Source organism: Triturus cristatus, chromosome 9 (genome assembly GCF_964204655.1).
Source record: "Triturus cristatus chromosome 9, aTriCri1.1, whole genome shotgun sequence".
NCBI classification, from domain to species: domain Eukaryota; kingdom Metazoa; phylum Chordata; class Amphibia; order Caudata; family Salamandridae; genus Triturus; species Triturus cristatus.
Genome location: NC_140592.1, coordinates 456,475,965 through 456,500,627, shown reverse-complemented (window position 1 = coordinate 456,500,627; position 24,663 = coordinate 456,475,965). Strand labels below are relative to the sequence as shown.

Here is a 24,663-nt window from a genome sequence, read left to right as displayed (position 1 = left end):
ATGCTTTCACAGATTTTATGACTCTAAGGAAAATGGTAATTAACAAATCTAAAACATTTACCATGGTCTGTGGGCCTGGATCAACGGTTGATGGAGGATAGGAATAAATCAACAGTTACCTTTTATAAGTCTTTGAATTTGGAGGAGGGAGGAAATAGTTATGTTCGAGGCATATGAGCTACAGATTATACACTGTGCATAGCTCGCCATCTGGTGTTGGGCCCGGATGTTTGCAGTTTGTTTTTCCTCTTGGAAAGTCTTTGGAAGTCACGAGTTCGGTGACTCCTCCTTTGGTTCGTATTGCGCATGGGCTTCGGCTCCATCCTCAGATTGTTTTTTTCCGCCATCGGGCTCGGATGTAATACTTCGCGCTCCGGTTCCGAACTTCCCAGTTCAACGATCGACTCAAAAATCCTCACTCATCGAGCTTCTTCAGATAATAAATCATCTTACTCACCTTCTCTTCGGCACTTCTTCGATTCCGGTCGTCGACGGCGGCCTTCGGGCCTATTCCGGCTCCGGTCTCGGCTGATGGAAAGAACTCCCTTCAAGAAGTGTCCTGGATGTGGGTCCAAGTTTCCCCACACCGATCTTCATGAGGTGTGCAACCTCTGCCTCTCCCCAGAACACGAGGCCCGAGACTGTCCCGCCTGCAAGTCTTTTCGCTCAAAAAAGACCATTCTAGATCGACGGGCTAGACGCAACATGGCGCACTCCTCGACCTCCGCTCCAGTCGACATCTTCGGAGATGACGTCGAAGCTCCGGGACAGCAGAACATCGAACAGGAGGACGACGACCTCGTCAGCGCTTCCGAGGCCGACGACTCAGATGTGGAGGACATCACCCCGGCGCAGCGGGTCGTGAGTACAATACCCCCTCCCACGCCCACGCCGATACCGAAAAAGGCTTCGGTCACACCTTCGCCTCCGGGCCTAGGCAAGACCAAGGACACTGCTTCTCACACCCCGCCTTCAGGCCCGGTAAAGAAGCCTATTAAGCCTTCCGGCAGCTCGGGCTCGAGCCAGCCGACCACCGGTGCCGAAAAACACCCTTCGGCACCGAAGAAAAAATCGGCCTCCACCTCCACACCGAACCCGGCACCCAAGCCTTCGGTGTCGAAACCTGCTCCTCCGGCGCCGACCAAACATCACAAGACCCTCGGCACCGACACTCCCGTGCCGAGGCCTTCCTCGGCACCGACCAAAAAATCGGAGGTTCCAAAGAAGCACGGCTTAGATAAGCCTAAAAAGCCGTCGGCCCCGAAAACTTCGGCGCCGACCGAACAACCAGTGTCGCAGGAACTTTTCACACCGGATCCTCTGCAAAAAACACTCACCAAGGATCCAAAAACTGGACACTTGACATTGTCTTAAAAAAAGAGACACTTGGACAAACCAGCTCCACCTCCACCTCCAAAGAGAAAGGACATTGCTACCTCTCCTTTCAGGGTGCCTTCCCCACCTCCTCCACCTCCTCCACCCTCTCCACCTCCACCCCCTCCACCTCATCTTTCCCCCACCTTGTCTCCTGTCCCAGACGATTTGGGAGACCCTTATTATGATCCAGCAGATGTGCCACAAGACCCCACCCCTACTGGATCTCCAGACCCATGGGATGATTATAACAATCCGGACATCCCAGATGTCCCACAGGATGACCTTTACCCATCTAGGCCATCCCCACCTGAAGATTCCTTGGGCTTTCACCACTTCTTAGAAAGGGCGGCACACTACCACGGGGTGAAGTTACATACTGACCCAGTGGAGGAAGATTTTCTCCTAGACACCTTTGACGATGCACATAGGTCTACTGCCATTCTACCTATGTTAAAGGGCGTAATTAAACATGCACATGAGGTTTTTAAAGACCCAGTCAAGGCCAGGGTCCTAAACCCTCATATAGAGAAGAAATACAAAGCCGCCCCCACAGACCCTTCATACATTAAAGGCCCTGCACCATTGGATTCCCTAGTGGTATCTACAGCTAGGAAGCGCTCAAATTCTCGGGCGTCAGGCGAAGCACCACCACCTGACAAAGAGTCCAAGCTCCTAGACGCGTCAGGGAAGTGCACTGCGTCACAAGCTGCCAATATATGGCGTATCGCCAATACGCAAGCACTGTTGGCCCGATACGACAGGGCGCATTATGATGAGCTAGACACCATCATGCACCATCTCCCTGAAAAGTACAAGACTAGGGCTAATGAATTGATTCAAGAGGGAAAAACAATAACTAATACCTCGATACGCTGTGCCCTAGATGCAGCAGATACAGCCTCCACGGCCATAAACACCAGTGTCCTTCTCCGTCGCTATGCCTGGCTCAAAGTTTCAGGGTTTAAACCGGAGGTACAAGCCTCTATATTAAACCACCCATTCGACCAAGATCATCTATTTGGCCCCAAAGTAGACGAAGCCCTCGAAAAGATGAAGAAAGATACAGACACGGCGAAATCCATGGGAGCCCTGCAGTCACATACTCCCAGGCGCTCCTTTCGCCGCTCTTCCTTTCGGGGCACGGGCAGAGGCTACTCCTCGGATAGTGCATCCACGTCCTACAAATCCCCTCCTCAATCTACCTTCACAAAGGGTTATCAAAGATGCGCATACAGAGGCAATAATAATAAGGGCAGAGGCAAAACAAATACCGCCCGCTCTGCCACACCTCCTGCCCAATGACTTTCCCCCGCTCCCTCTAGACCATTCCACTCCGGTCGGAGGCAGAATACAACATTTCCTTCACGTCTGGGAGACAATCACCTCAGACAGATGGATGACACAAATTATTCAGTCAGGGTATTGCCTAGAATTAACATCTACTCCCCCCAAACATTCCACCCAGGTACCGCCCTATGTCTCAAGAACATACTGCGCTACTAACACAAGAGGTGATCTCCCTCCTGCAAAAAGGAGCAATAGAGCAGGTCCCCATAAATCAACAAAATTTAGGGGTCTACTCCCTGTACTTTCTGAGTCCAAAGACGGACGAGACTCTACGACCTATCCTAGATCTCAGACCTCTAAACACTTACATACATTCAGACCATTTTCACATGGTAACCCTTCAACAGGTTCTTCCACTCCTCTCCCAGAACGATTTTCTCACCACTCTGGACTTGAAAGACGCATACTTTCACATCCCAGTACACCAGTCTCACAGAAAGTACCTCAGATTTGTGGTGGACGGACAACACTACCAGTTCAAGGTGCTCCCGTTCGGGGTAACAACAGCACCAAGGGTTTTCACCAAGTGCCTAGCAGTAGTGGCTGCACACCTCAGAAGACAGCACATTCACGTCTTCCCGTATCTGGACGACTGGCTAATAAAAGCCACGTCCTACCAACAATGTGTGCAACATAACGCCGCTACGGTCCAACTACTTCACCAGCTAGGTTTCACGGTGAACCATCAAAAATCCCACCTGGTACCATCACACACAAAACAATACCTCGGTGCCACCATAGACACCTCAAAAGCCATAGCCTATCCCAATCCTGCCAGGATTGTAAAAATACAGGCTCTGCGTCAAAAATTCCTATGCCAACACTCTCTCCCAGCAAGAGTGTTTATGCAGCTCATAGTGATGATGGCCTCTTGCATCTTTATAGTGCCCCATGCAAGACTCCAAATGCGTCCACTCCAAGAGTGCTTAGCGCTCCAGTGGAACCAGGCCCAGGGACAACTGACAGATCTGGTGTTGGTAGACGGTCGCACCCATCGCTCTCTGCAGTGGTGGAACACCACAAACCTTTCCAGTGGTCGACCGTTCCTGGACCCGGTCCCACAAATAATCCTAACAACAGATGCATCGCTCTCCGGCTGGGGAGCTCATCTGTTACATCTCACAGCACAGGGCACATGGACGCCGCAACAAAAGTTACTCCACATCAACCATCTGGAGTTACTGGCAATCTTCCTCGCCCTAAAATCCTTCCAGATGCAGATTTCAGGCAAGGCAGTCCTCATTCGCACAGACAACATGACTGCCATGTACTACATTCAAAAAGAGGGGGGCACACACTCTCCACAGCTCTCTCAATTAGCACAGAGCATATGGAGATGGGCAATTCCACAAAAGATCTTTCTCCTATCCCAACACGTCCCAGGAGTACAAAACACTGTGGCAGATCTGCTCAGCAGACAGACGCAGCAGATCCACGAGTGGGAACTTCACCCACAAGTTCTTCACCCGTTCTTTCAGAAGTGGGGGCATCCACACATAGACCTATTCGCCACCCACGAAAACAAAAAATGCCCAAGCTTCGCCGCCAGATATCCACACCCATTGTCCAAAGGCAATGCGATATGGATGAACTGGTCAAACAAATTTGCATATGCTTTTCCACCTCTCCCACTAATTTCATTAGTGGTGCGAAAGCTACAACAGCATTCCCTAACGCTGATCCTAGTAGCTCCGACATGGGCCAGACAACCGTGGTACACCACACTGCTTGGAACTCTCAGTAGTACCACAACAAAAGCTACACCTCTCACCATGCCTCCTAACCCAGAACCATGGAGAGATCAGGCACCCGGACCCAGCTCAGCTCAACCTTGCGATCTGGCTCCTGAGGTCCTAGAATTCGGATACCTTAACCTTCCCTCTGATTGCATGAACATTATCAGGGAAGCTAGACGCCCTACTACTAGAGCGTGCTATGCAGCAAAGTGGAAAAGATTTGTTGTTTACTCCCACAACAACACAATCAATCCTTTAAATGTATCCATACAGCACATTATATGTTATTTACTCCATTTACAAAGGTGTAACCTAGCATATACTTCCATTCGGTTACACCTTGCTGCAATTGCTGCTTACTAACAGAACAGGCAGCACCTCTCACTTTTCAAAGTGCCTGCCATCAAAGCCTTTATGGAAGGCCTCAAAAGAGTAATTCCACCCAGAGTACCACCCTCACCTGTCTGGAACTTGAATATAGTCCTCACATGGTTAATGGGACCCCCTTTCGAACCATTACATAAATGTGAGCTGCACTTTCTCACATGGAAAACAGCTTTTCTAGTGGCCATCACTTCCCTCAGAAGGGTTAGTGAAATACAAGCACTCACTATACAGGAACCAAATGCATCACACCAAGGTTGTACTCCGCACCAACCCCAAATTTCTACCCAAAGTCATTTCCCCATTCCATCTAAACCAGTCGGTAGAATTACCAGTCTTTTTCTCGCAACCCCAAACCGTTGCGGAAAGGGCTTTACACACACTGGATGTTAAAAGGGCTTTACTTTACTACATCCAAAGGACACAACCTTTCAGGAAAACCAAACAGCTATTTGTCTCCTTCTCCCCACCACATAAAGGCAACCCTATTTCTAAATCAGGGATAGCTAGGTGGATTGTAAAATACATACAGATTTGCTACCACAAAGCAAAACAAACGCTATCTGTTCCCCCTAAAGCCCACTCTACAAGGAAGATAGGGGCTTCTATGGCTTTCCTAGGGAACATACCACTAGATGACATCTGCAAAGCAGCGACATGGTCAACACCGCACACCTTCACAAAACATTACTGTGTAGATGTCAAACCAAGCAACAAGCTAGTGTGGGCCAAGCTGTACTAAAAACACTGTTTCAAACAACTGCAACGGATGCCGGTGGTCACCGCTAGGGTTGGGTACTGCTATATAATCTATGCACAGTGTATAATCTGCAGCTTATATGCCTCGAACGGAATATGCTACTTACTAGTATGCATCTGTTCTTGGCATGTAGAGCTGCAGATCTATACACGCCCACCCGCCTCCCCGGCTACCTGCATCCGTTCCAGTTTTATCTTATTTAGATACAAGACACATGGGTTTCTTTACTGTTACTACTACGCTCCATCTTTCCCTGCTGGCGAAAAACAATCTGAGGATGGAGCCGAAGCCCATGCGCAATACGAACCAAAGGAGGAGTCACCGAACTCGTGACTTTCAAAGACTTTCAAAGAGGATAAACAAATTGCAAACATCCGGGCCCAACACCAGATGGCGAGCTATGCACAGTGTATAGATCTGCAGCTCTACATGCCAAGAACAGATGCATACTGGTAAGTAGCATATTCCTTATCATATATGACTAATGCGCTGAATCGTTTTGTGCTGGTAAGAATGAGATGTAGCATTGTGCACCATCTAGTTGCTTTCCGAACCATGAAGTTCTGTCCACCTGATATGGCTCTTTGCCCTTGTGACAACCGAAGCAAACAAAGCACATTGCACTTTTTATTGTTCTGTAAATTCTATCAGAACTTTAGGGGGTTTTATCTTAAACCATTGCTTGTTGCACAGAATATTAGGTCACATAAAGTAGCAATTAAATATTTGGTGATGCTAAGTGAACCATTTTTGTTATAATGTTGACCTATTTATTTTGAAATCTATCAATGTGAGTAAAAGTATAATGCAATAGTGCAGCAAATGAATTTTATAATGACCACTGTATGTATCGTAGCAACATTTTTTAACCGTTCTAACGGTGCTATTTTATTTGTACTTTTATTGCTGTTTTTGATAACCGAATAAAGTTTTATGAAACGAATGCTTGCAAATTGATTCCCTTTTAATTTAAAACGTTTTGTTTCAAGCAAGACTGTCACTTTTTTGCCCTAGACTCTGCTCCTGTGTCATTTTTGTGCAGGTGAACAGAAAAGTGATAACACAGACTGAAAGGCCTCTGTTCACGTCAAAAGCATGTGCTTGTCTTTTTTCAGGAGCAGTTTCTGACCTGCTTGAGAAGCCGTTTCCGACCGAACAGCAGTGCAGATGGAAGAGAAAGGATTAAGGACCTTCGTACAGAAAGGTACTTAAGATGTTTGTATTGTATTGTATGGTAGCATTTGTGTTCAAATGCACACTGCTTGACATGGTCTGAAAGTAAACCTGCCTACTGAATCGAATAATGTTATTTTTCGTTCTGCATGTTCAATGTAGAGTTAAAAAACGAAAGCTTTCTCTGAATGTAACAGTTGTTACCAATCACCACTCACATCATATATCCTTAATATGGGACCTAGCCTCTCCATTAAACGAGGGAAAACTTTGGCCCTCTTATGAGTTCAGTGTGATTCCTGTTTCGTCCAGAAACACTGTTTTGGCAAATGCAAGGGACGAGGAATACAGCATCTCTGCAGCGCCCCCACACCCATACATTTCAGGGGGTCAAAGCGGGTGAAATCTAGGTGTATGGAGGGTGGGACATGGGGAATTATCAGAGGTCATCAAACACTGTATTTCCCAGCACCACAGTCATTTCCAACTCTTCAGGGGAGTCTCAGGGTACAGTTTGTAATCCTGCGGTTTCCTGTATCCTAAGTTACCGTACTCGTGGTATTGGTAATTTTGGGAGTGGAAATACTGATGTAGTGTCCCCCTGTAACTGGCGGGGTACAAAGCGTATGGAGCTTCTCAGGGGACTTACCAGATGATAAAATGGAGGCCGGGTATCCCAGGGGATCTCCGCCAAAGACGTCGACTGTACACAAATATATACTCATTCAGAGCTTTGACTGAGGAGATAGCCAATGTAAAATACTCCCTCTCTTATACATGACTACATTGCACTTTAATTACCACCTTGTGAGATCAGCCGCTTGCAGGGTGTTGACGAGGGTGCATACATGAAAGTGAATCTTCACAGCTGCCCAGTAAGGCCATACTGGATTGGCGATACAAGATTCCGACATTAAGGCATGATGTGTCGTTAAAGGTCAAAGCATTGTGAACATTTGTTGCATGAAATGTCACTGCTACGAAGGCATTCTTAGGATCAGGTTCATATTTAATTAACTATACACTGGCTTCATTTTTCCTCATTGTCACAGTCAGATGAATTACTATGATTTTCCTCCAGAGAGATTGCAGCCTATAGCCACTAAGTAGCTTGGTGCTGTGCCCGACATCCTTAGCTGGTCCTCCGTTTTAAAGTGCAGCTGTATAAATCCTCAGGTCTGGCCTAAGGTGTCTGGTCATACCTGGAGTGCTTATGTAGGGTTGTCTTCCAGATACCGAATGTTCGAGGTTTAGCCCCATATTTCATTGTTTGTTGATTGTTTGTGGTGCTTAGGCCCTGATTACAATATGCGTGCCACCCTGGGTGCAAAGTGTGTATAGCATAAATGCTGCTTGCATGGCTTCGGTATTTACTGTGGTCAAGCTGCGGACCTCAAAATAGGGGAGGTTCTGACATGTGCATACTTGTTGTCCTCTTGATTTTGCTTGTAATCCCGTTCCATCCTTAAACTCCTGGAGCAACTATGTGCTACAGCGCACACAAAGTTAACAACAATGGATTCGAATTCTCACAAAGAGAATTCCTTTAAAGTAAAAAAAAAATTGTGTGAAGCAAAAACTGTCACTTTTTTGCCGCATACTCTGTTTTGTGCAGGCTAACAGAAAAGCGATCACGCACACTGAAAAACCTCAGTTGTAATCTAAAGCACATGCATGTCTCTTTTCAGGAGCAGTTTCTGACCTGCTTTCGAAGTAAGTACAGTTCCAGACCAAACAGCAGTGAAGATGGGAGAGGAAGGACAAAGCCTGTTTCAACATAGAGGTACTTTAGATGTTTACATTGTATTGTAGCATTTGTATTTAGATTCGCAACAAGAATAATTTTTTCAGTACATAAGATATACCTTGAGTGGGGTTTGGGTGAGCCTCTTGCTCGTGATTGGATAGCTTTGTTGTCTGGATAGCTTTGTTGTCTGTCTCAATGGTCTGCTCTTGATACATGGGTTTTCTTCCTATTCTTGTGTGTGTCCTGCCCAGGAGCATCCATCTCACAATGTTCCTATTGGATGACTTGTATCCTTCCACTGCAAACTTGAGGGAACTTTTTTTTTTAAATTTAATATTGAGCTACTGTGTTTTCTTGCCTTCTCCCTCCACCTTACCCGCCCTTGCCCCTCCTTCATGTGTTCACTTTTCACTCCATTGAAAAGCCCTGCTCCCATGTTACAATATTTTAAAAAAAATTAAGGACCTGGCAGCTGCAAACCTCTGCTGATTTGATTGCTTCCTTTTTCTTTTTCCATTTCATGTTATTGTTCTACCTAGACCAGCCGCCCACCATGTTAGAACACTATTAAAAATAGGTGCATCATGACGTACACATCGGTGGCCATCTTAGAATTGTTTTTTTTAAATAGATTTTCTTTAATAGATTTTATTCAGAGTGGTTGATAGCTGTTTATGAGCTTAAACTCAGGCTTCCTTAGGCCACTTTTGTACAATCCTTCTCACTTTGCAAGTTTAAGATGCACATTTCTGATAGTGGTGGCGTTAGTGCTGAATTCTCACTCTGCCAGAGAGGAAAACTGTCAGTGAAGTAGGAATTGCTTTCAACATTTTTGTATTTAATTCCTTTCTAGCCTTATATCTTAACATTTCTATACAATTACTTTAAGAATGTATCTTCTTTTATTTGTCCTCAGAGCATTTTACTGTGAATGATACTTGCAATTTTACAGTATCAGGTATTTTTAGTTGTCAAGAGGTTGGTTCTCAGTGATGTTCATTAATCAAAGCCTATTTAAATATTTTACCGCAATATGTAGGTGCTGTGAAGTATTGCATAACCTGTGAATGTTTAAATTGCACTTTAATTACCATCTTGCGAGACCTTCTGTTTCCAGGGTGTTGACGAGATTGCATACAATAAATGGCATATTATCAAAGCTCTACAGTGATAATGTAATTGGCTACAAAAGGTGTCCACATCTCTATCTTTCATGTGCATTCTTATGAAGAATTAATGATCTCTAGTCACTTGTTCTGTCCATTTCTAACCTCAACTATTGCTATTACAAAGACGTTCTGGATTTGAGTTCCTGTATGGCTTGATGCGCTGCTGTTGTCAAACTATTATGTTAGCGTCCTTTAACAGCGCAGCTGTTTCCAGACAATTATATGAGCATCACTAGAGAGGGACCTTGACTCCGCCCACTTGTTGGGAACCAGGAGTACATGTTTCGATTGGGCAGAGTTGTGTTCTTTCAGAAAAACATGCTTGCCTCCATACAGCTGTGATCATTTTGTTTATTTATCCAGCTGCTTGAGCTTGAACTTTCAGGGGCACACATCGGGCATGGTAATGTTATTAAAGTGTCTAGATAATTTATTGTGTTTTTCTCTGGCAACAGCATAGATGAGAGTAGGGCAGTTATCTACCTACATAAATGTTTAGGTCTGGCTTAACAGAGCAACTGTCACCTTTCCTTAAACCAATATTATTCTAGTTCTTTCCTTCTGCACAAATACATATCAATTCCCATGCTATTTACTTTTAATGCTTCACATTACCATAGAACATTCCTTAAAAGACAAACCTATTGGCATTGCCAATGCTTGTTTCTGATTTCGCTGCTGGCCTGCGTAGATCATTAAAGATTTTTGTTCGGCCTCTTGTGTTGCTCATTCTCAGACTGAACATCCTAGGAATATTTTGTTTTTCTAGCGTATTCTGGGTGTTCAGTGCTAATTAAGGGCTCAGTCTAGTGCCTCTGGATGCCTTTCCTTTTGTTACCTAACTTTTTATTAGCTTTTTTCCCCCAGAGTTTTATATAGCGCGAACTTGACCCGAAGGTAGCAGAGTGCTTAACATGAGTACCAGTTGCGTTACAGACAGACACATTCATTTGTTTGTTAGGCACAGGGAGAATAATTGATTTGTTGGCTGCCCGTGGTCCACGAAGTGGACTCTCCTAAGAGGGTGGCCGCCTTAGTGCCACATGAGGGCACACAAGACAGTCTGGTGTGTGGGACCCCCCCTTAGGGGTCCGTGTGCAGCGTCACTTCCGGTAGGGGGTGAGCGGGGATGAGGTATAAGGGCCTCTCCCCACCCACCTGGCAGCCTCTTTGCCGCTGCCCTTGACGCCATTTCGGACGTGTCCCCGGGATCTGCTCCTATTTGCGGTGAGTGCGTGTCTCCCCCCTGAGGCTGGGTGTCTGTGTCCGGCCCCTGCTGTGGTTGCGGTCCGCCATGGGAGGGGGGGGAGACAGCTCTCAGGTGACAGGGCAGCGCCACTCCTCCCCTGGGCGTGGCTAGCTCCTTGTTGACCTTGTTGTTAGGTGGAGGCAGGCCCAGAGTACCTTGTCGGCGCGACTTGGGCCCAAGGGTCGCCACTGCTGCTGGGTTCGGGGGCTTATGCCCGCGTGGGCTCGAGGCCTCAGGGTGGGGTGGGGGAATAGCAATACTCATGGCGCCTCCTTCCTCCCCCCTTGAATTGCCTGACAGTAGCTTCCTCTGGCTCCATGCCGGCAGGATGCGGCCTCCACTAGCAGGACACTTACTGGTCCCTGACCCCCCCCCACGACTAGCTTCCGCCTACCTCTCGCTGGGGGGGTAGAGGCACGGGGTTCCCCTACATGGGAGTGGAAGGGGCACGACCGATGGACTGCTGCGTGTTGTGCGGGGGAGGCTGGTGGCTCACCGCTTTGCGTGCATGGCTGCTCCCGCCCGGCGGGACATACAGAGCAAACCGGGCCTTTCTAGGTGCCCCAACCTCCCTGCTGTACCCTCAGGAGCCGTCCTCGAGGTTTCGGCCCACGCAGGCCTGCTGTTGCTGGGGGGGGGGGGGGGGGGGGGGGGGACATTGAGTGATGCGCCCTTCCCCAGCCCCTTGTCCTACTCGGCTGGTCCGCGGCGTATTCCCCTGTACGAATGCAGGCTCCTCCCACTGCTTGCATCAGGTTATTTCGGGAGCGGGGGGAAACTATCCCTGGGTTCTTTCCGGAGCGGGGGTACAGCCGAGTGGCATGAGGGTGACCCCCTGAATAATGCTGCCTGTGTTGTTGGAGGTGCGTCCTTGCAGCCAGAGTTGCTGCAGCAGTGGCGCCGGGTTCGTGTCCCAGGGACAGCCTGTGTGGAAATCGTTGCGCAGGGTGCAGGCTTGCTCTTGCATGACAATTGGAGCCGTGGGGCCCTCCCTGTTGTCCTGGGCTCCAACCGCCTGGTTGGGTGGAGCCAGTCGTCCAGGGGGATCTGGGCTGGATTTTGGGGTCGGGTGCCCGGCCTCCAGTCTGCCGCACTTTACCGGGGCTTGGGATGATGGATGAATGCATGCAGGATGAAGACTTACAAGGGTGGAAGCCTGTGGGTCACCCGTGTCATACTTGGTGCCATGCGAACTGCGCGCCGTTTTCGCTCTCACCACCGGCACCTGGTGGGACGCTATCTGATTTCTCACGCACTAATCATCTTAATTATAACCTCTGAAAGCGGTATGTAATCTATGAACGCAAGCGCTTCTTAGTTCAACTTGTTTAGAAGCAAGGCTAAGGACCTTGGTACTAGGCCACTGCAGCTTGAACCAGCCTTTGCCTCTCCCGGCGCCGTCAATTACAATACCAATACAACTCTCAACTGTCGCAGACCTGAGTAGTTCACGTCTACGCACACCAAACGGTGTCCTTGGCCGAGTAGCGAGCACGCTGCTGGATGGAATTACCAATCAAGCATCAGTACTGCTCAGGGGATTTATGGGGGGATAAGGTGAGCGGCTCGCCACGGGAGTTGTGCCCGGGCCAGGGTTCAGGTCTTCTGAGGAAGTCATGTTGGGAGGAGACAGCCTTGCGCGTCGGAATCGGGATTCAATTCAGGAGCTCATCCGCACGTGTATCAGGTAATGTGTATTCAATATACAAAATGCACCTAGAGATTCCGCTATGTTCGCCGGATTACACGGACACCCTCCCGTTGTGCGCATTTCGGCCGTCGCAGTCGAGCCCATCCCAGGGTTAGAAAGCTGATTTGGGAGGCCTTTCATGGCCCCTCAGCCATACTGCTCATGTAATGCACGTAAGGGAGCTACACTTCGTGCTGGTGCCTGGGGAAATCAGACTATACTAGGGTGGGTGGTCGACGAAGGATCCAGCGTCATTAGAGGCCACCATCCACTGAGAGGATGGCTCGAAGGAGCAGAGGCATGCATATGGCCTGAAGGTCCCCCCCGCGTCGTTGGTCCTGCCCTGCCCTAGGAGTTTACTTCATTCAGCGAGGGTTGAAGGTATGGCAATGTGCCCAGTGCAGAGGATTGCCCAGCATGTCATTGTGCAGAAGGGGTTTCTCCAGGTTGCATGTTGGATGGATGGCGTACTGGACGCGTGGGCTGGGGTGGAATGGATATCCCGAACACACCTCCCTCAACACAAGGTTGTCGTGATAGCGAATAGTTCAATGCCGGTCCTATGGTTCCAGACCTCACTTGGCAGCCAGCCCATTGACAATCATTAAATCTGTGCTCTGCCTGGGTTTTTACTTTTGTAGGAAGGCCTATGGAAGAAACAATTCTGATTCCTATCAGATTATCTCGGAGGTAGGCACACCATGCGCCCTCTACGGCAGGGGCAAAAGCTTGGAGACTCTCCTGCATTTCAAACACCACAAGCAATACAATTTCAGGGGGGCGGTATGAAAAAACCTGCACGTTAGCTTTCTGTCTGCGTGTCAAAGGCCCAGGCTGGTTTGCCAGCTGCTTTGATAACATTGAGCATCCATCATTATATATTGGGAGGCACATTATTGGGTGGTGTACATCCTTAATTGAGAAAATAAAGCACCGCCTGTAGTGCAATAAGCAGTCATTCGACTCACAGGACACAACTCTTGCATTGGGAAGCTAAACAGCGGGCACCGGGTGGTTCAACCGGTGGTTAGGCAAACCGAAGTTTGTGTGGCGCCATAGCAGCCCAATTCAGACCAGTAATTCTCACACTGCAGAAAAAGCATCAGGTTAAAGACATCAAAGGTCACACAGTTGTAGACATTGGAAACAATGAGGACATGCTTTTAAACGCTTCTACACTCATACTGACCCACACTGGCCAGTAGTCAAACTATCATGTGCGGGAATAATCAACTGACGGATGTTAAGACTGCCCTCATTTGCATAAGTTGGATCACAACATCACCATCTTCTCTTATACTCAGGGCCACTGGTATTATTGTGATGCAGCAGCAATTTTCACAGAACTATGGGCCTGCATTAGCCAGTCAGATACCTCTTCCATTCTGGCCGACACTAGACAATTCTGCTCTGATTCCAACTTTTGGTCTGGCTGTTACAATAAAGCCATAGAACTGCCTTGCTGTAATGTAGTGCGGACGAATGCTGATTCTAGTTTCGCGCAATATTGGGCGTCCCTATGTATGTGTCGCCGTGAACAGCTCTAGGTCAGAACTTGTGTTTTACACTGCCTTCAGTTGGCGTTGCGGTGCGTCTGCCTTGGCAGTAACCATACAGGGTGCCCTGGGTGGGGCATATCAGTATATCAGTTGGGGTTGATTATTGGTGCGTTAAACCAATTTGTACTGCCAGGGTGCCATAAAGTGGGAAGGCCTCTTGGGGGCAGTGTTTCTCACTTTGGCTGAACATGAATGAATAATGTCTTCATTCACTAATACCGATAATGGGCATTGCTGCTTCTTTTTCAGCAAGGTAGACCAAAGCGGTTTGATATGTCCGTTGACTTTGATGAGCCAAGTTGAAACCTTGGCTACTTCGGTCTGTTGTGGCCGGGAGGACCTAGCAAGAAGGCATCAATTTTCACCATTGGGGGTGAGGACATGTAATGGGGTAGGTGGAAGTAATGGTTTCAAAACCGGATGTTCAGGCCACTGGAGGCGGTAGTTTTACAGTTTTAAGGTGCAGTGGGAACATCTCACTGTCACATCATAGGATTACAAACTGCTCATTTTGGTTGGTGGTCGCCGTTGTGTCCAGAAGTGCATCGAACACCCTGTTGGGTAGGTAGGGATGCAGCGGCTTCCCAGAAGAGCCTCATTAGGTGAGAAGGAGCACAATGAGGGAAAGCCAGGGATAGAGAGACTGACATTGTTTGGGGCCTTAACCTCAGCAAACAACTGCATACCTATATAACTGCAGCCTCATCTGGTTTGGAGCCAAAATCTCAGCGAACAAATTTGCTCAACAAGAGATTCTGTGGTGGAGTGGGTGTCGCCACGTTTAGCCACATGCGGATGTTCCAGTTCATGACCAGTTGGAAGTAGGTTTAGGGGTCAACTGAGTTTACCTCCTTGGGGCGGTTTCCGGATCTGAGGAGCCCGTCTAGCGTCCATGGCTGCTCATGGCATCCGAAGCCTCGTGAATATTGCCAGTCTGGTGTCCTTCAAATACATCATCTTAGAGACATTATAGGTATGTCGTGGGTCATGGCGTGGCTTATTATGTTTGCATTATTAAACACATCCATTGCTTGGAATTGGGTCTGCTGGGGCCAGGAGGGCCTGGCAAGGAGGTAGGAGTTGTCACCGTTGGGGGTGAGCACGTATGAGCGGGTTAGGTGGAAGTAATGGTTTCAAACCCTGAGGTTAAGGTTCAAGGGAGGCGGCAGTTTACATTTTTAAGGTACTGTGGCAGCACCGATTGTCACATTCCAGGATTGCAAACTGCCATTCTTGGTTGGTGGTCGCCGTTGTGTCCAGCAGTGTTTTCATTATTTTTGGTATCCTTTGCTCTGGGCCACATGCTCTGAATTGCATCAGAAGCTGGGCAGGCACATATCGTGTGGGGACAGTCACCAACAGATAAATGGTCTTTGGGCTGGCGAGTAGGTAGTGATGCAGTGGCCTCCCTGCTAAACTTCATTGTGAGGGGAGGATAATCACATGGTGAGGGACGAATAGAGACAAGCCGGTTAGCTGTCGCCCAGCCAAGTAGGTCCACCCAGCCCCTCGGCTTCCCGAGGTCGACAGTGTGAATATCACCTAGTTCAGTAACAGACACCTGACACCCAGAGCCAAGATACCTTCGGGTGAAGGGCACACAAATACAGGTTTCGGTTGACACAACTAGGATTCACCTCTATGCTTGTGGACAGGATGAACTAACAAAGCATATAATGGACAACACAGGGGAAAACTTTACACAGTGGATACTCGGTCCACATGCAGTGCAAAGTGCCCTTAGGTGCGGGGTAAACTGGGGATAGGATGCTTGCGGGCTAAGTGTAGAAAATCCACCTACATTTTCCTCTCCTGCATCCCAGCATTACTCCTATCTGGGTAATCCACACCAGGGTGGGTGCGCCGGTTGGCTACACACATCTTCCTGCTTCTATCCGTAGTTAAGACTGGGATGGAACTCTGTCAGCTGAACAGGACCTCTTATTCCTGGGTTCTGCAGGCTCAGCAACTACAGCGTCCACTGCGGGGGCCTGGGTTCTACCTCCCGGTCACGCCCCCCCATTCCCTCACCCTGTGGGGTTTCTCTCAGCCTGGCACCTCCCTCTTCAGCTTCAAAATGCCCACAGGTTCAGCCACCGGGTTCTTAGGAAAATGCCACTGGCGCTGGGAGTGCCACAGCACTAAGAACAAAGGCTACAAGGTATGGGACTTGGAGCATTCACATATTTAGAAAGGGCAGGTAAACTGCGTGATTGTTCGGTCCACTCCAGTAGCTTTTCCACACACAGGCTTGCATTCTGGTATATGTCAGCAGGAGTCTGGCCATGGGACTCGCGTGAGGGTGGGGACCTGGGCCAGCAAATGGGGACGACTTGCTCGGCAGGCTCCTTGCAGTCGTTTTCACTGACTATGGTGATGCAGGGGAAAGGTTGCAACCATGCGCCGAGGGATGGGTCCTTTGTTAATACTTACAGTTTTTTTCAAATCAAAACACAGAATTATGATAATGGTTTGTATTATGTGTATGATATTTGTTTCTTCTGTAAGGTCGAGGTTTACAGTAAGTGTGAAACTGGCATTGAACTAAATGTTTGTAGTGATGTGTAAAGCAGTTGTGTCATGGAAACTAATAAAATAAACAGCAGTTATTTCCAAGGGGTCTTTAGCTCGAGATGAGGCATTGTGGTCAGATTTTTATTAGGAATTGGACTGGAATGCATGATGGGATAGGTTTTAAATACTACATTTAGTTTTATCAGGCAGAAATTGAATGCTTCAAAGAGAATGTGTGTTGTAGCAACAAACATGTTATTGAAATGTACATTTAAACTTTTTATGAATACTGCTTTTATTTAAATGCACCTTAATTATCATCTTGTGAGAGTAGCAATTTGCAAGGTGTTGACGAGGGTACATAGATTAAAGAGTCTTTCTTTTAGCATTCCCGATAAAATACCAGGAATGGCCAGAAAGATTGTATGTAACAAAAACTGTCTCTACACTTTTGTGAGCAATAGTTATTACATTTATTAATTGTTACTGGTGTGCTTTGTTTGTAATTGAATAGGTAAATATTTCTTTTCTGTTTTTTCCTCTATCAATTAGAGTCCTTCCATCATTTATAACTTGGTAATATTTCTAACACTCAGACTGGACCGTTGAAACACCATTTATTTCTTTTCGTGTAATAAACACCTGGTTCCAACCTACATTTTTGCATTCTAAAGGTTGGATCTTGTCTGCTAAATCTTTTCTCTACAGTAACTGTAGCTCACTTTGGGGCAGAGCATTCAGCCCTCACCAGCCATTTTACCACTGTTCTTTTTTCCAGCTCTAAAGAGCAAAGCAAAGGAACTTTTGTTTGTGTTTTAGAAGAAAAATGCCTCCCAGAGATGACCTTTTTTCCTCTGCTTAGGCTTTTTCGCAGTTTTCTGTTACACATATTCCATTCCAGTGCAACAGTCCAAGCTGCAGGATGGCTTTTGCTTTAGACATTAAAAACTCCAAGCAGCCTGGAAAGCCTGTTTTAACTGTCCAAGGGCTCCTGAAGCAAGACGATTTGCTATGCTGGAGGCTAGAACACAACTGATACTTTAGGCTCGCATATGGTGTAATATAAATACAAGCTTCCAGTTCAAGATCCAGGTACCTGTGTGAACCCCATGGACTGTTTTGTGGTGTCAGCGGTATCTAAGGGATTTCCATGTAAACTTTGCTGGGCCTAACCACCCTCTTCCACCCTCACACCCAATAATAAGAGTTGGAGTCTGAAAGTTGTGTGAAAGAAGGTGTGCATTTCTGGAGGTGTTTCTCTGTATACTATCGATGTCAGATACAGCTTTACTAGATCAAGTTCGAGCAGATGAGACATAATGAAGAGCTTCCTGTGGGCAAGATGGTGGCAGCAGACGTCTTCCTTAGTGAGGGTCAAGCCATTTCTAATCTGTTGATCAGATCAGCTGCAGATATAACATATTTTTATGCCATACAGATGATTTAGAAAGTGTTTCTTTGCAGGCGTGCTTAGTTATTGATTGCTGAGGCGTTGACCATTGTTAACCTCCCATTTTCGGCTCTACATTGTTTGGAACGGAGAAATCCAGTTCTCCAGTATTGGGGTATCTTTCATAGATTCACATGCCTGAATCATTCCCCGTCGTCGGAGTGGGAGTCCCACGGTACATAAAAAAAGCAATAATTATACACATAATAACCATAACATAGGTAACATAGAACCAGGAAGTAAAGTAGCCAGAAACTAAAAGGAAAAAACTTCCACATTTATGACTTGTCTAAGTCATTATAAACAGTCCAAACTGCAGCCAGTCAGGCGACAGCACCCTCCAGAATGTTCTCCTCAGAGGCCCAGGCTCTCAGATTTTCTACCGCACGTTGTGTGAAGGGAGTCTCCCTGAGCTCTGCTCAGTACTTTTCAATTTTCTTCAGGAATTCTTCATTTCATGATGTCTTCATCTAAGAAATCTCTCTTTCGACCTTGTAAGTCTTGTGGGAAGCTCCGGCTGTTTTCCGAGGACCCCCACAAGAAGTGCATTTATTGCTTGTATCCTGATCACCAGGTGAGAGACTGCAAGATTTTCAGAACCTTCCCTCAAAAAACCCTCAAAGACAGAGAAGGACGTCTACTTCTGTGGCTACAGAAGATTAAAGATCAAGACAACCCCTTATCTGAGGTGGGGAGTGTTGCCTCTGGCGCAACTATGTCCTCTAGGAAGAGGATTGCTGAGGAGGATTTCTCTCCTCCTGGGGCTAAGGTGTCGAAAAAACAACACACCTCTAAGGGTGCTGAATTGCCTTCCACCTCAAAAAAGGCTTCTCCACCTTCTAAAAGTAAGCCTCTGCCTTCTACGCCCCCGAGAAAAACTGCGAAGTCTCTGGCTTCAAAACGAGTTTCTGAGAAGTATTTACCTCAGAAAAAGGTTCCTTCCTCGACGACATCGATGACGACATCTTCGTCGATGAAGGCTACCGTCGACGCTACGACGTCGACTGCCACCTTCTCGTCGCCAAGACCTCAAATGATCATGTCGTCGGCATCATTGCCGTCGATGCTGGTATCCGTCTCCGTGAAGCCAATCTCGTCGGCGAAAGAATTGACATCTACCGTCGACGTCCCTTAGACGACGAAGATTAGAAGGGTCTCATCGACGATTGCCTCGTCGATGATTGCCTCGTCAACGGCCGCCTCGTCATCGAAGACTGCCTCGTCGTCGAAAGCCGCCTCGTCGTCGGCGACTACCTCGTCGTTGACGACCGCCTCGTCGATGATTACCTCATTGACACCAGCTTCGTCGACGACGACTTCGTCGACGGCTCCCTCCTCAACGCTGCAATTATCCTCATGCACAGCGTTGCAGGTTTGGTCAGCATCTACGGCTACGGCACCTTCTGCACCGTCTACGACGTCTGCGCACTTGCCTTCATTGACAACAGCATCTTCCTTGCTGCACAGGCGTGGATCTTCATTGGAGGCCCTCTCTCCACTTCATATTTCCCTTACTAAGGTACCTCTGGAGTTACCTGAACAAATGCTGGATTATGGAGAGGATGATGAGGAATCCGAAGAGGATGACAGATTTCTCACTGCCAGGAGCCCTTCAGAATTATTCATTAAATATCACGAGGAGGATCAGGATGAAAATCCTTCCCCAGAGACTTGGTCCAGCTCCAGATGCGATCCCTACTTCACAAATTCCTTTGGCTCTGTTAAATAATTTACAGTTCATGTTGGATGATTATTATCGCCGTTTCTCTCCATCTGAATCGGCTTCGTCTGTTCCACCAACACCTGTTCCTCAAACTTCCTCTTCTGCATTGAGGTCACCCAGACCACCTTCTCCGGTGCCTTCTCATCATTCTCATGATGTTCACACCTCGGTCGACGATAGGGAGGCAGGAGAATTGGACGACAGATCGCTTCTTACGGAGTGGGACGATTACCAGATACAAACTCCATCTCCTTCAACTCCGGCTCCCATCGATTCTCCTCCAGTTGACATCGGAGGTTTTCATCTTCTTATGGAAAGGGCAACACAAAGGTTCCTCCTGCCTATGAAAACAAAGAAGGGTGATTGTTTCTTATTCGACTTAAAAGATCAGCCGAGGAAACGGATACGGACTATTCCAATCATTAATTTCATTTGGCAAGAGGGATTGAAGGTAATGAAAGCTCCTGCTTCTGTTCCTGCGGTTCTGCCCCGCCTCGACAAAAAATATAAGGCACCAGACAATTCGCCTGCATGCCTCATAGGTCAACCAAAATCTGACTCTTATTGCCCAAGCAGCGCAACGAAGAGCGAGAAACCACTCCTCCCCGGTTACAGCTCCTCCGGATCGGGATGGCAGACGATTGGACGCTATTGGGAAAAAGGTTTCCACCATGGCAGCGACGACCGTTCTTGCCTGAGCCATCTAAATCGGAAGCACTAAAGATCCTGCAGGAAGGAGAACGTATCTCTGCTGAAATCATAGATTCGGCCGTGGATGTTGCATCTACAGGTTTTAGGCAACTAGCAGGTGCCGCAGTACTACGGCGGCAAGGCTGGCTGAAATCTACATCTTTTCGCCAGGAGGTTTAGGCAAAAAATTTTGATATGCCGTTTGATGGCGAGTCACTTTTTGGACAGCATGTGGATGAGGCCCTGCAGGCCATCAAGAAGGATACCGAGACAGCAAGATCTCTCGGTACTCTACAGTTTCGGAAGCCGCCCTTTCGTGGCGCTAAGGGCTGTGAATCCTTTTCTGCTCGAGGAGGTTATAACCAACAAAGGCCATACCAATCTTATCAAAGTAACCAATTTTACTTGTCTCAACGCCACCAGTCCAACAGACATCCAAATACCTCCTATTCACCGAATAAGAGATACGTTTAAAAAACAGTGACACCGCCTACCCCTTTAAAAGTTGGATGAAGAATCTCCCAATTTTACTCAAATTAGTCCGCTATAACATCAGACAAATGGGTCCTGGACATTGTGGCCAGAGGCCATGTTCTAGAGTTCATAAAGATTCCTCCAAACTTTCCTCCCAAAGGCCCACCTCCGGCTCATCTCAAGGAGCTTATTTCCCAAGTAAATTTGATGCTACGAAAAGGAGCGATCGAAATGGTCCCTCAATTACAAAGAGGAACCGGGTTCTATTCAAGATTTTTCCTGATAAAGAAAAAATCGGGAGAATGGCGCCCCATTCTACATCTTCGCTCCCTAAACAAATACTTTTAAAAGTTATCCTTACGGATGTTTACGCTCCAAGAAATCCTTCAACTCCGCTCCACGGGGATCACATGGCCACCCTCGACCTCCAAGATGCGTATTTTCATGTACCAATTCTACCCAGACACAGAAAGTTCTTCCAAATCAAAGTCCTTCCTTTCGAACTACGTTCAGCACCCCGTGTATTTACCAAGGTTCTAGCACCGGTGGCCGCACACCTTCGTCTGGAGGGGATCCAAATTTTACCGTATCTAGACGACTGCCTTATCAAGGCAAATTCTTTCACTGTCTCGGAAACCCACATTCAGAGATGTTTGTCCCTCTTCAAATCTCTGGGACTCTCCATCAATTTCGACAAGTCTCATCTCGTCCCATCGCAAAGGAAGACCTTCTTGGGAGCCACGTTAGACACTCATCTGACAAAAGCATTTTTCCCAACCGAAAGGCAACAAAGGATTTCCAAATTTGCCCACCTATTGCGATCGAAAAGGTGCGTTTCAGTCCGGCAGTTCAAATCATTTCTGGGGATGCTTTCTTCCTACATTCCTTTAGTTCCCAACTGCCGTCTCAGAATGAGACTCCTGCAAGAGGAGCTCAACGACCAATGGTTACAGGTTTCGGGGTCCTTCGACGATCTCATTTGAATCAGTCCCCGGATGCGAGAAACCTTACACTGGTGGACTTGCAAAAAGAACGTGGCAGCAGGCTGCGCATTCCTAGTGGATGCTCCAAGTTTTGTCATCACCACGGACGCATCCCTCGAGGGGTGGGGAACACACCTTCAAGGGCTGACGGTCAGCGGCAAGTGGAACGTCCAGCAGCGAACGTGGCATATCAACCTCCTAGAATTGCTGGCCATCTTCCTGGCCCCAAAATCTTTTCACACCATCATTCTGGGGGCATCAGTATTAATTTGGACGGACAACACAACAAGTATGCACTACTTGAACAAACAAGGAGGAACAAGGTCCGCCCTGCTCTCATCAAGCCCAACAAATTTGGGATTGGGCGATACGACACCGGATCAGCCTGTCAGCGGTCCATGTTCCGGGAGTTTCCAATGTCCTGGCGGATTCCCTCAGCAGGTCAACAGTATCCAATCACGAGTGGGAGCTCCATCAACCAACGTGGGATCGAATTTTTCAGGAGTGGGGTCGTCCCGATCTAGACCTGTTTGCGACCAGTCAGAACTGCAAATGCCCATTCTTTGCAAGTTGGCTTCCCCACAAGGGGTCACGCGGGAATGCGTTTTCGATTAATTGGTCGCAGATCTATGCTTACGCCTTTCCTCCGATACTGTTGGTTCCCAGGGTTCTCCGAAAAATAAAGAGAGAACCTTGTCGCCTAATACTCATTGCTCCCAGGTGGCCTCCCCAATTCTGGTTTACCGAACTCCTCCTTCTCTCCGAATGCGATCCCATTTAGTTTCAACCAATACCGAACTTTCTGTCCATCCAGAACGGACAGATCTGCCACCCGGATCCTGCATCTCTGAGATTAGCGGCCTGGTGCCTGAACACCTTGAATTCGCTCATTTAAACATCCCTGCGGACTGTAAGGAATTTTTAGCCAATGCCGAGCGCCTTCCACTATTAAGATGTACAGACTTAAATGGAAAAGATTTTGCATGTGGTGTCAAACTGCCAATATTCATCCAATCCCTGCAACACCGGAGCAGATTCTACCATTCTTTTTGCATTTGGCAAGATCAGGCCTTTCCCATTCCACTCTTAAAGTATTTTTAGCGGCTATTTCAAGATATCGGCAAGATGGTTCCAACTCTCTTTATTCAGCTAGGATCATTCAATAGTTCTTCAAGGGATTGTTTCGAATGTTTCCTCCCATCCGCCACCCACCTCCATCCTGGCATCTTAACATGGTGCTTGCACACCTTATGCGACACCCCTTCGAACCTATTCATAGAGTGGATTTGAAGTTTTTATCTTGGAAAGTGTCTCTGTTATTAGCATCTATAAGAAACACGTTAGTTAGATTCCTTACCTTAGAATATCCCCAGGTGTCAGGCTGGATCCGGAAAGATTTCTCGTCAGCAATACCCTTGTGCATCGCTAGGCGTCGTCTGCGGCTCCGCGTCCGTCGTCAGCGTCGTGATCGCCGGGATGACGTTGTAGGAGTACTTAGATGCCGCCCTCGCGCGCTGACGTCAGTTCTTCTTTTTTCCGCGCCAGTAAGCGCAGATCTGAGAAGAGCATACCCTTTAGTCGCTTTTTGACTAAACTTTTTGGTTCATCTTTCGAGTCGACCTCGACTCCTGGTGCCGGTAGGGATGCCCGGTTTCAAGCCGTGCGCCGCCTGTCACCGACTGATGTCGGTTACGGATCACCACCGTCGGTGTCTCTACTGCCTTGGGGCCGACCATGATGCCGAGTCGTGCCCCGACTGCCGGGCCTTAACCTCGAAGGCTAGGCAGGAGCGGTCCCGCAAGCTCCTCGAGGTCCAGCAGTCGGCTCCGTAGCCATCACCACTCGTCCGGTTCGAAGTCCTCGCATTCAGGTAAGTCGAGGCACAGTAAAAAGAAGTCGAAGAAGCGACTTCGCTCTTCTGACTCCCCTCGCCGGTCGCGGAGCCGTAGCCATCACCACTCGTCCGGTTCAAAGTCCTCGCATTCAGGTAAGTCGAGGCACAGTAAAAAGAAGTCGAAGAAGCGACTTCGCTCTTCTGACTCCCCTCGCCGGTCACTTGACTCGGCTGAGGGTTCGGGTGGCTCCGTCGGAGCCGCAGGAGTCGCATCCGGCCCCATACCCTCCGGTCCCTGGGCCTAATGCCACTCCAGGCGAGATCCGGGACTTCCTCGTGGCCAAGAGGAAACTGGCTCCGCCGTCGAGGCCTGCCGGCGCGTCTTCGGGCCCCGCAGGTCCGACTGGGAGGCCTAGAAAGCCGGTGTCTCCGGCACCGACGTCGATTTCGGTCCCGATGCCGCAAGCCCCCGTGGGATCTAGGCCTGGATCCCAGTCGACGCCGGTTGACCTTACGACCCCTCCGCCGGCGCCGACCCCTATGGTGTCTCCGGCGCCGATGGATGACCAATTCATCTACCGCCCGGCTCCGACCTTTCAACCTGTCTACCAGGATTCGGATGATGGGAACGACTGGGCGGGGTCTGAGGACCCTCTGGCACAGCAGTGCCAGTTTGATCAGGACTGGGCAGAAGAGCTGGTGGATGCCAGTGGTCTCGACACCTCCCCCGACACTGGCTTCATCTCTCCTCCCTCCGTGGCTACGGAGGAGGGTGCAACATATTCTGTGGTGCTGCGCAGGGCT

General features: G+C 48.2%; 1 long non-coding RNA gene across 3 annotated transcripts in view; it reads left to right on the top strand.

Annotated features, from left to right (window-relative positions):
- LOC146798134 (uncharacterized) overlaps positions 1 to 24,663 on the top strand; it is a 234,646-nt gene that overhangs the window by 168,847 nt on the left and 41,136 nt on the right. For all 3 annotated transcript variants that reach the window (XR_014968618.1, XR_014968620.1, XR_014968619.1), the window contains 2 exons: positions 6,720 to 6,808; positions 8,466 to 8,560. This is a non-coding gene — a long non-coding RNA (uncharacterized LOC146798134). The remainder of the gene's footprint in view (positions 1 to 6,719; positions 6,809 to 8,465; positions 8,561 to 24,663) is intronic.